Source organism: Oncorhynchus keta, unplaced genomic scaffold (assembly GCF_023373465.1).
Source record: "Oncorhynchus keta strain PuntledgeMale-10-30-2019 unplaced genomic scaffold, Oket_V2 Un_contig_30009_pilon_pilon, whole genome shotgun sequence".
In the NCBI taxonomy this organism is placed as follows: Eukaryota; Metazoa; Chordata; class Actinopteri; order Salmoniformes; family Salmonidae; genus Oncorhynchus; species Oncorhynchus keta.
In genome coordinates, this window is record NW_026286846.1 from 2 (window position 1) to 10,939 (window position 10,938).

Sequence of the window (10,938 nt, forward strand, 5' to 3'; positions counted from 1 at the left end):
CTGTCTGTACCTATGCAGTAGGTTGGATGATGTGGTCTGTCTGTACCTATGCAGTAGGTTGATGATGTGGTCTGTCTGTACCTATGCAGTAGGTTGACGATGTGGTCTGTCTGTACCTATGCAGTAGGTTGATGATGTGGTCTGTCTGTACCTATGCAGTAGGTTGATGATGTGGTCTGTCTGTACCTATGCAGTAGGTTGATGATGTGGTCTGTCTGTACCTATGCAGTAGGTTGATGATGTGGTCTGTCTGTACCTATGCAGTAGGTTGACGATGTGGTCTGTCTGTACCTATGCAGTAGGTTGACGATGTGGTCTGTCTGTACCTATGCAGTAGGTTGATGATGTGGTTAGCAGTGTTAGAGTCCAGACCAGTTGTGGGTTCATCCAGGAACAGAAGACGAGGAGAAGTAATGAGCTCCATACCGATGCTGCACCTCTTCCTCTCTCCCCCAGACACACCACGCAGGAACTCTGTTCCTATCTACACACACAGAGACAGAGACAGAGACAGAGACAGAGACAGAGAAGAGAGAGAGAGAGCAGAGACAGACAGAGACAGACAGAGAGACAGACAGACAGAGAGAGACGGACACAGACAAGACAGACAGAGAGAGAGACAGACAGAAGAGAGAGACAGACAGACAGAGAGACAGACAGACAGAGAGTGAAACAGAGAGAGACAGAGAGAGAGAGACAGGCAGAGAGAGAGTGAGACAGACAGAGAGAGACAGAGAGAGAGAGAGTGAGTGTGTGTTTGGTGAGTAACTTTCTCCAGAACATGACCCTCCTAAAGCCTTTAGTTAAACAGACCAGACCAGACCTCTGCAGGTGTGTATAGCTGACCTTGGTGTGGGCACAGTCCTGTAGACCCAGATCCTCTATGATGCTGTCCACTCTCTGCTGTTTGTCAGCTGTAGAATAATGTTGAGGGTCTAGTCTCAGGTTCACACTGAACAACAAGTTCTCTCTCACTGACAGGGTTCCCATCAATATATCATCCTAGAGGGGATAGAGAGAGAGAGAGAGAGAGAGAGAGAGAGAGAGAGAGGTAGAGAGAGAGAGGTAAGAGAGAGAGGTAAAAGAGAGAGAGGTAAAAGAGAGAGAGAGTAGAGAGAGAGGTAGAGAGAGAGAGAGAGAGAGAGGTATAAAGAGAGAGAGAGGTAGAGAGAGAGAGGATAAAGAGAGAGAGAGGTAGAGAGAGAGAGAGGTAGAGGTAGAGAGAGAGGTAGAGAGAGGTAGAGAGAGAGGTAGAGAGAGAGGTAGAGAGAGAGAGCGAGAGAGAGAGAGAGAGAGAGAGAGAGAGCGAGGTAGAGAGAGAGCGAGGTAGAGAGACAGAGAGGTAGAGAGACAGAGAGGTAGAGAGACAGAGAGGTAGAGAGCAGAGAGGTAGAGAGCGAGAGGTAGAGAGAGAGAGACAGAGACAGAGAGGTAGAGAGACAGACAGACAGACATACAGACGTTGGATATACAAATCAGATATTATATTGGATATAAAAATGATTGATCTGATATTATAGCTATAAAATTGATTGATTCTACATAGTATTATTATAAAAATTATTGATCTGATATTATATTGGTTATAAAAATGATTGATCTGATACTATATTAGTTATAAAAATGATTGATCTGATACTATATTAGTTATAAAAATGATTGATCTGATATTATATTAATAGTTATAAAAATTATTGATCTGATATAATATTGGTTATTAAAATTATTGATCTGATATTATATTGGTTATAAAAATTATTGATCTGATACTATATTGGTTATGTTCATTGATCTGATATTATATTGGCTATAAAAATGATTGATCTGATATAATACTCGGTTATTAGTGATGCCATGTCTCATCATCAGATCCATCCATTTTAACCAGTCTGTCCCAGCACCATAGTGAAGGTTTTTAGAAAAGGTAGACAACACACACCCTCCCTCACCTGCACCACGTAGGCAGATGATATGAGTCGGAGGTCAGAGTCCACCATTTTCCCATCGATCAGAACCTGACCAAACTTCAACCCTGCTGGGTCCTTACGACCTGCTATCACATCCAGGAGACTAGGGAGAGAGGGAGAGGAGAGGAGAGGAGAGGAGAGGAGAGGAGAGGAGAGGAGAGGAGAGGAGAGGAGAGGACAGAGAGAGGACAAGAGGAGAGGATAAGAGGAGAGGATAAGAGAAGAGAAGAGGAGAGGAGAGGAGATGAGAGGAGAGGACAAGAGAAGAGGACAAGAGAAGAGGACAAGAGGAGAGGACAAGAGGAGAGGACAAGAGGAGAGGACAAGAGGAGAGGACAAGAGGAGAGGATAAGAGGAGAGGATAAGAGGAGAGGAGAGGAGAGGAGAGGAGAGGAGAGGAGAGGAGAGGAGAGGAGAGGAGAGGAGAGGAGAGGAGGGGAGAGGAGGGGAGAGGAGAGGAGAGGAGAGGATAAGAGAGAGGACAAGAGGAGAGGAGAGGAGAGGAGAGGAGAGGAGAGGAGAGGAGGGAGAGGAGGGGAGAGAGAGAGAGGAGAAGAGAGAGGAGAGAGGAGAATTGTGTGTGTATGTGACTTACGATGTTTTTCCACTTCCTGTTGGCCCCCATATTGGCTTTCATCCCTGGTCTCATGATACCAGCTGAAAAAAAGCCCATCAGAAATGAACATGACACAGAATCACCAATCAGAAATTTACCATGACATAGAACCAACCAATCAAAAGTGACCATGCCATAAAATGCCAATCAAACATCTACCATTACAAAAGCATAACCAATGACTTGTGCTCAGGAACTTGTTAGCCTACAGGGATAAAGCCTGGGTGTTAAGCACTGAGAGAGAGCACAGTGGTCTAAGGGAAAAAGTATAGTGTGTTGTGAACAACTGGACTACAGCCTAGTAAAGCACTGAGAGAACTTTAACACAACTGTTTCCCCAACTATTTAAATTCATCCAGGTCAAGGGAGTGGTCAACGCACCAGATAACATCAGGTCAAGGGGCGTGGTCAACACCAGATAACATCAGGTCAAGTGGTCCACACCAGATAACATCAGGTCAAGGAGTGGTCAACACCAGATAACATCAGGTCAAGGGGAGTGGTCAACACCAGATAACATCGAGTCAGGGGAGTGGTCAACACCAGATAACATCAGGTCAAAGTGAGTGGTCAGCACCAGATAACATCAGGTCAGGAGTGGTCAACACCAGATAACATCAGGTCAAGGGGAGTGGTCAACACCAGATAACATCAGGTCAGGGGAGTGGTCAACACCAGATAACATCAGGTCAAGGGGAGTGGTCAACACCCAGATAACATCAGGTCAAGGGTGGGTGGTCAACACCAGATAACATCAGGTCAGGAGTGGTCAACACCAGATAACATCAGGTCAAGTGGTCACCCAGATAACATCAGGTCATGGGAGTGGTCAACACCAGATAACATCAGGTCAAGGGGAGTGGTCAGCACCAGATAACATCAGGTCAAGGGCGTGGTCAACACCAGATAACATCAGGTCAAGGGGAGTGGTCAGACACCAGATAACTTAGTAAGAACAGTGGGTTAACTGCCTGTTCAGGGTCAACACGACAGATCTAAGGTCAGTAAGAACAGTGGGGTAACTGCCTGTTCAGGGTCAGAGCGACAGATCTAAGGTCTTAGTAAGAACAGTGGGTTTAACTGCCTGTTCAGGGGCAGAGCGACAGATCTAAGGTCTTAGTAAGAACAGTAGGTTTAACTGCCTGTTCAGGGGCAGAGCGGCAGATCTAAGGTCTTAGTAGTAAGAACAGTGGGTTTAACTGCCTGTTCAGAAGCAAACACGACAGATCTAAGGTCTTAGTAAGAACAGTGGGTTAACTGCCTGGAAGGAGCAGAACGACAGATCTAAGGTCTTAGTAAGAACAGTGGGTTAACTGCCTGTTCAGGGTCAAACGACAGATCTAAGGTCTTAGTAAGAACAGTGGGTTAACTGCCTGGTCAGGGGGCAGAACGACAGATCTAAGGTCTTAGTAAGAACAGTGGGTTAACTGCCTGTTCAGGGTCAAACGACAGACAGGTCTAAGAAAGGTTAACTGCCTGTTCAGGAGCAGAGCGACAGATCTAAGGTCTTAGAAACAGTGGGTTAACTGCCTGTTCAGGAGCAGAGCGACAGATCTAGGTCTTAGTAAGAACAGTGGGTTAACTGCCTGTTCAGGGGCAGAAGACAGATCTAAGGTCTTAGTAAGAACAGTGGGTTAACTGCCTGGAAGGAGCAGAACGCGACAGATCTAAGGTCTTAGTAAGAACAGTGGGTTAACTGCCTGTTCCAGGGTCAGAACGACAGATCTAAGGTCTTGATAAGAACAGTGGGTTAACTGCCTGTTCAGGGGGCAGAACGACAGATCTAAGGTCTTAGTAAGAACAGTGGGTTAACTGCCTGTTCAGGAGCAGAGCGACGAGATCTAAGGTCTTAGTAAGAACAGTGGGTTAACTGCCTGTTCAGGGGCAGAAGCGATTAGATCTAAGGTCTTAGTAAGAACAGTGGGTTAACTGCCTGGAATGGGGCAGAGCGACAGATCTAAGGTCTTAGTAAGAACAGTGGTTTAACTGCCTGTTCAGGAGCAGAATGACAGATCTAGGTCTTAAAATAAGAACAGTGGGTTAACTGCCTGTTCAGGGCAGAGCTTGACAGATCTAAGGTCTTGAAAAGTAAGAACAGTGGGTTAACTTTGCCTGGAATGGGGCAGAACGACAGATCTAAGGTCTTAGTAAGAACAGTGGGTTTTAACTGCCTGTTCAGGGAGCAGAGCGACAGATCTAAGGTCTTAGTAAGAACAGTGGGTTAACTGCCTGGAAGGAGCAGACGACAGATCTAAGGTCTTAGTAAGAACAGTGGGTTAACTGCCTGTTCAGGAGCAGAACGACAGATCTAAGGTCTTAGTAAGAACAGTGGGTTAACTGCCTGGAAGGAGCAGAACGACAGATCTAAGGTCTTAGTAAGAACAGTAGGTTTTAACTGCCTGTTCAGGAGCAAACGACAGATCTAGGTTAGTAAGAACAGTGGGTTAACTGCCTGGTTCAGGAGCAGAACGACAGATCTAAGGTCTTAGTAAGAACAGTGGGTTTAACTGCCTGTTCAGGAGCAGAACGACAGATCTAAGGTCTTGAAGACAGTGGGTTAACTGCCTGTTCAGGAGCAGAACGACAGATCTAAGGTCTTAGTAAGAACAGTGGTTTAACTGCCTGGAAGAGGCAAACGACAGATCTAAGGTCTTAGTAGAGCAGTGGGTTAGCAACTGCCTGGAAGGAGCAGAGCGACAGATCTAGGTCTTAGTAAGAACAGTGGGTTAACTGCCTGGAAGGAGCAGAACGACAGATCTAAGGTCTTAGTAAGAACAGTGGGTTTAACTGCCTGTTCAGGGTCAGAGCGACAGATCTAAGGTCTTAGTAAGAACAGTGGGTTAACTGCCTGTTCAGGAGCAGAACGACAGATCTAAGGTCTTAGTAAGAACAGTGGGTTAACTGCCTGGAAGGAGCAGAACGACAGATCTAGGTCTTAGTAAGAACAGTGGGTTAACTGCCTGGAAGGAGCAGAACGACAGATCTAAGGTCTTAGTAAGAACAGTGGGTTAACTGCCCTGTTCAGGAGCAGAGCGACAGATCTAAGGTCTTAGTAAGAACAGTGGGTTAACTGCCTGTTCAGGAGCAGAACGACAGATCTAAGGTCTTAGTAAGAACAGTGGGTTAACTGCCTGGAAGGAGCAGAACGACAGATCTAAGGTCTTAGTAAGAACAGTGGGTTAACTGCCTGTTCAGGGCAGAATGACAGATCTAAGGTCTTAGTAAGAACAGTGGGTTTAACTGCCTGGAAGGAGCAGAGCAGCAGATCTAAGGTCTTAGTAAGAACAGTGGGTTAACTGCCTGGAAGGGGCAGAACGACAGATCTAAGGTCTTAGTAAGAACAGTGGGTTAACTGCCTGTTCAGGGTCAGGAACGACAGATCTAAGGTCTTAGTAAGAACAGTGGGTTTAACTGCCTGTTCAGGAGCAGAACGACAGATCTAAGGTCTTAGTAAGAACAGTGGGTTAACTGCCTGTTCAGGAGCAGAACGACAGATCTAAGGTCTTAGTAAGAACAGTGTGGGTTAACTGCCTGGAAGGAGCAGAGCGACAGATCTAATGTCTTAGTAAGAACAGTGGTTAACTGCCTGTTCAGGAGCAGAACGACAGATCTAAGGTCTTAGTAAGAACACTGCCTGGAAGGAGCAGAACGACAGATCTAAGGTCTTTAACAGTGGGTTAACTGCCTGTTCAGGGGCAGAACGACAGATCTAAGGTCTTAGTAAGAACAGTGGGTTAACTGCCTGGAAGGAGCAGAACGACAGATCTAAGGTCTTAGTAAGAACAGTGGGTTTAACTGCCTGTTCAGGCAGAACGACAGAAGGTCTTAGTAAGAACAGTGGGTTAACTGCCTGGAAGGAGCAGAGCGACAGATCTAAGGTCTTAGTAAGAACAGTGGGTTAACTGCCTGTTCAGGAGCAGAACGACAGATCTAAGGTCTTAGTAAGAACAGTGGGTTAACTGCCTGTTCAGGAGCAGAACGACAGATCTAAGGTCTTAGTAAGAACAGTGGGTTAACTGCCTGGAAGGGTCAGAACGACAGATCTAAGGTCTTAGTAAGAACAGTGGGTTAACTGCCTGGAAGGAGCAGAACGACAGATCTAAGGTCTTAGTAAGAACAGTGGGTTTAACTGCCTGTTCAGGGGCAGAACGACAGATCTAAGGTCTTAGTAAGAACAGTGGGTTAACTGCCTGGAAGAGCAGAGCGAGATCTAAGAACGACAGTTAACTGCCTGGAAGAGGCAAACGACAGATCTAAGGTCTTAGTAAGAACAGTGGGTTTAACTGCCTGTTCAGGGAGCAGAACGACAGATCTAAGGTCTTAGTAAGAGCAATTGGGTTAACTGCCTGGAAGGAGCAGAACGACAGATCTAAGGTCTTAGTAAGAACAGTGGGTTAACTGCCTGTTCAGGGCAGAACGACAGATCTAAGGTCTTAGTAAGAACAGTGGGTTAACTGCCTGTTCCAGGAGCAGAACGACAGATCTAAGGTCTTAGTAAGAACAGTGGGTTTAACTGCCTGTTCAGGAGCAGAACGACAGATCTAGGTCCAGTAAGAACAGTGGGTTAACTGCCTAACTAAGGTCCTGTAACTGCCTGGAAGGAGCAGAACGACAGATCTAAGGTCTTAGTAAGAACAGTGGGTTTAACTGCCTGTTCAGGGCAGAACGACAGATCTAAGGTCTTAGTAAGAACAGGGTTAACTGCCTGTTCAGGAGCAGAACGACAGATCTAAGGTCTTAGTAAGAACAGTGGGTTTTAACTGCCTGTTCAGGGTCAGGTCTTAATGACAGATCTAAGGTCTTAGTAAGAACAGTGGGTTAACTGCCTGGAAGGAGCAGAACGACAGATCTAAGGTCTTAGTAAGAACAGTGGAGCCAACTGCCTCTGTTCAGGGCAGAACGACAGATCTAAGGTCTTAGTAAGAACAGTGGGTTAACTGCCTGGAAGGAGCAGAACGACAGATCTAAGGTCTTAGTAAGAACAGTGGGTTAACTGCCTGGTAAGGGGCAGAACGACAGATCTAAGGTCTTAGTAAGAACAGTGGGTTAACTGCCTGTTCAGGAGCAGAACGACAGATCTAAGGTCTTAGTAAGAACAGTGGGTTAACTGCCTGGAAGGAGCAGAACGACAGATCTAAGGTCTTAGTAAGAACAGTGGGTTAACTGCCTGTTCAGGGGCAGAACGACAGATCTAAGGTCTTAGTAAGAACAGTGGGTTAACTGCCTGGAAGGAGCAGAACGACAGATCTAAGGTCTTAGTAAGAACAGTGGGTTAACTGCCTGTTCAGGGTCAGAACGACAGATCTAAGGTCTTAGTAAGAACAGTGGGTTAACTGCCTGTTCAGGAGCAGAACGACAGATCTAAGGTCTTAGTAAGAACAGTGGGTTAACTGCCTGTTCAGGAGCAGAACGACAGATCTAAGGTCTTAGTAAGAACAGTGGGTTAACTGCCTGGTCAGGGGCAGAACGACAGATCTAAGGTCTTAGTAAGAACAGTGGGTTAACTGCCTGTTCCAGGGGCAGAACGACAGATCTAAGGTCTTAGTAAGAACAGTGGGTTAACTGCCTGGAAGGAGCAGAACGACAGATCTAAGGTCTTAGTAGAACAGTGGGTTAACTGCCTGGAAGGAGCAGAACGACAGATCTAAGGTCTTAGTAAGAACAGTGGGTTAACTGCCTGTTCAGGGGCAGAACGACAGATCTAAGGTCTTAGTAAGAACAGTGGGTTAACTGCCTGTTCAGGAGTCAGAACGACAGATCTAAGGTCTTAGTAAGAACAGTGGGTTTAACTGCCTGTTCAGGAGCAGAACGACAGATCTAAGGTCTTAGTAAGAACAGTGGGTTAACTGCCTGTTCAGGAGCAGAACGACAGATCTAAGGTCTTAGTAAGAACAGTGGGTTAACTGCCTGGAAGGAGCAGAACGACAGATCTAAGGTCTTAGTAAGAACAGTGGGTTAACTGCCTGTTCAGGAGCAGAACGACAGATCTAAGGTCTTAGTAAGAACAGTGGGTTAACTGCCTGGACAGGAGCAGAACGACAGATCTAAGGTCTTAAGTAAGAACAGTGGGTTAACTGCCTGTTCAGGGGCAAGAGCGACAGATCTAAGGTCTTAGTAAGAACAGTGGGTTAACTGCCTGTTCAGGGGCAGAACGACAGATCTAAGGTCTTAGTAAGAACAGTGGGTTTAACTGCCTGTTCAGGAGCAGAACGACAGATCTAAGGTCTTAGTAAGAACAGTGGGTTAACTGCCTGTTCAGGAGCAGAACGACAGATCTAAGGTCTTAGTAAGAACAGTGGGTTAACTGCCTGGAAGGAGCAGAACGACAGATCTAAGGTCTTAGTAAGAACAGTGGGTTAACTGCCTGTAAGGAGCAGAACGACAGATCTAAGGTCTTAGTAAGAACAGTGGGTTTAACTGCCTGTTCAGGGGCAGAACGACAGATCTAAGGTCTTAGTAAGAACAGTGGGTTAACTGCCTGGAAGGAGCAGAACGACAGATCTAAGGTCTTAGTAAGAACAGTGGGTTTAACTGCCTGTTCAGGGGCAGAACGACAGATCTAAGGTCTTAGTAAGAACAGTGGGTTAACTGCCTGTTCAGGAGCAGAACGACAGATCTAAGGTCTTAGTAAGAACAGTGGGTTAACTGCCTGGAAGGAGCAGAACGACAGATCTAAGGTCTTAGTAAGAACAGTGGGTTAACTGCCTGGAAGGAGCAGAACGACAGATCTAAGGTCTTAGTAAGAACAGTGGGTTTAACTGCCTGTTCAGGGGCAGAACGACAGATCTAAGGTCTTAGTAAGAACAGTGGGTTAACTGCCTGTTCAGGAGCAGAACGACAGATCTAAGGTCTTAGTAAGAACAGTGGGTTTAACTGCCTGTTCAGGAGCAGAACGACAGATCTAAGGTCTTAGTAAGAACAGTGGGTTAACTGCCTGGAAGGAGCAGAACGACAGATCTAAGGTCTTAGTAAGAACAGTGGGTTAACTGCCTGTTCAGGAGCAGAACGACAGATCTAAGGTCTTAGTAAGAACAGTGGGTTAACTGCCTGTTCAGGAGCAGAACGACAGATCTAAGGTCTTAGTAAGAACAGTGGGTTAACTGCCTGTTCAGGGTCAGAACGACAGATCTAAGGTCTTAGTAAGAACAGTGGGTTTAACTGCCTGTTCAGGAGCAGAACGACAGATCTAAGGTCTTAGTAAGAACAGTGGGTTTAACTGCCTGTTCAGGAGCAGAACGACAGATCTAAGGTCTTAGTAAGAACAGTGGGTTAACTGCCTGGACAGGAGCAGAACGACAGATCTAAGGTCTTAGTAAGAACAGTGGGTTAACTGCCTGGTCAGGAGCAGAACGACAGATCTAAGGTCTTAGTAAGAACAGTGGGTTAACTGCCTGTTCAGGAGCAGAACGACAGATCTAAGGTCTTAGTAAGAACAGTGGGTTAACTGCCTGTTCAGGGAGCAGAACGACAGATCTAAGGTCTTAGTAAGAACAGTGGGTTTAACTGCCTGTTCAGGAGCAGAACGACAGATCTAAGGTCTTAGTAAGAACAGTGGGTTTAACTGCCTGTTCAGGAGCAGAACGACAGATCTAAGGTCTTAGTAAGAACAGTGGGTTAACTGCCTGGAAGGAGCAGAGCGACAGATCTAAGGTCTTAGTAAGAACAGTGGGTTTAACTGCCTGTTCAGGAGCAGAGCGACAGATCTAAGGTCTTAGTAAGAACAGTGGGTTAACTGCCTGTTCAGGAGCAGAACGACAGATCTAAGGTCTTAGTAAGAACAGTGGGTTTAACTGCCTGTTCAGGGGCAGAACGACAGATCTAAGGTCTTAGTAAGAACAGTGGGTTAACTGCCTGTTCAGGAGCAGAACGACAGATCTAAGGTCTTAGTAAGAACAGTGGGTTTAACTGCCTGTTCAGGAGCAGAACGACAGATCTAAGGTCTTAGTAAGAACAGTGGGTTAACTGCCTGGAAGGAGCAGAACGACAGATCTAAGGTCTTAGTAAGAACAGTGGGTTAACTGCCTGGAAGGAGCAGAACGACAGATCTAAGGTCTTAGTAAGAACAGTGGGTTAACTGCCTGTTCAGGGGCAGAACGACAGATCTAAGGTCTTAGTAAGAACAGTGGGTTAACTGCCTGGTCAGGAGCAGAACGACAGATCTAAGGTCTTAGTAAGAACAGTGGGTTAACTGCCTGTTCAGGAGGCAGAAACGACAGATCTAAGGTCTTAGTAAGAACAGTGGGTTAACTGCCTGGAAGGAGCAGAGCGACAGATCTAAGGTCTTAGTAAGAACAGTGGGTTAACTGCCTGTTCAGGGAGCAGAACGACAGATCTAAGGTCTTAGTAAGAACAGTG

General features: G+C 46.1%; 1 pseudogene; it reads right to left on the reverse strand.

Moving 5' to 3' along the window:
* Window positions 1-202: 202 nt before the first annotated feature.
* On the reverse strand, window positions 203-2,624 carry LOC127923540 (broad substrate specificity ATP-binding cassette transporter ABCG2-like; annotated as a pseudogene).
* Between the last annotated feature and the right edge of the window lie 8,314 nt (window positions 2,625-10,938).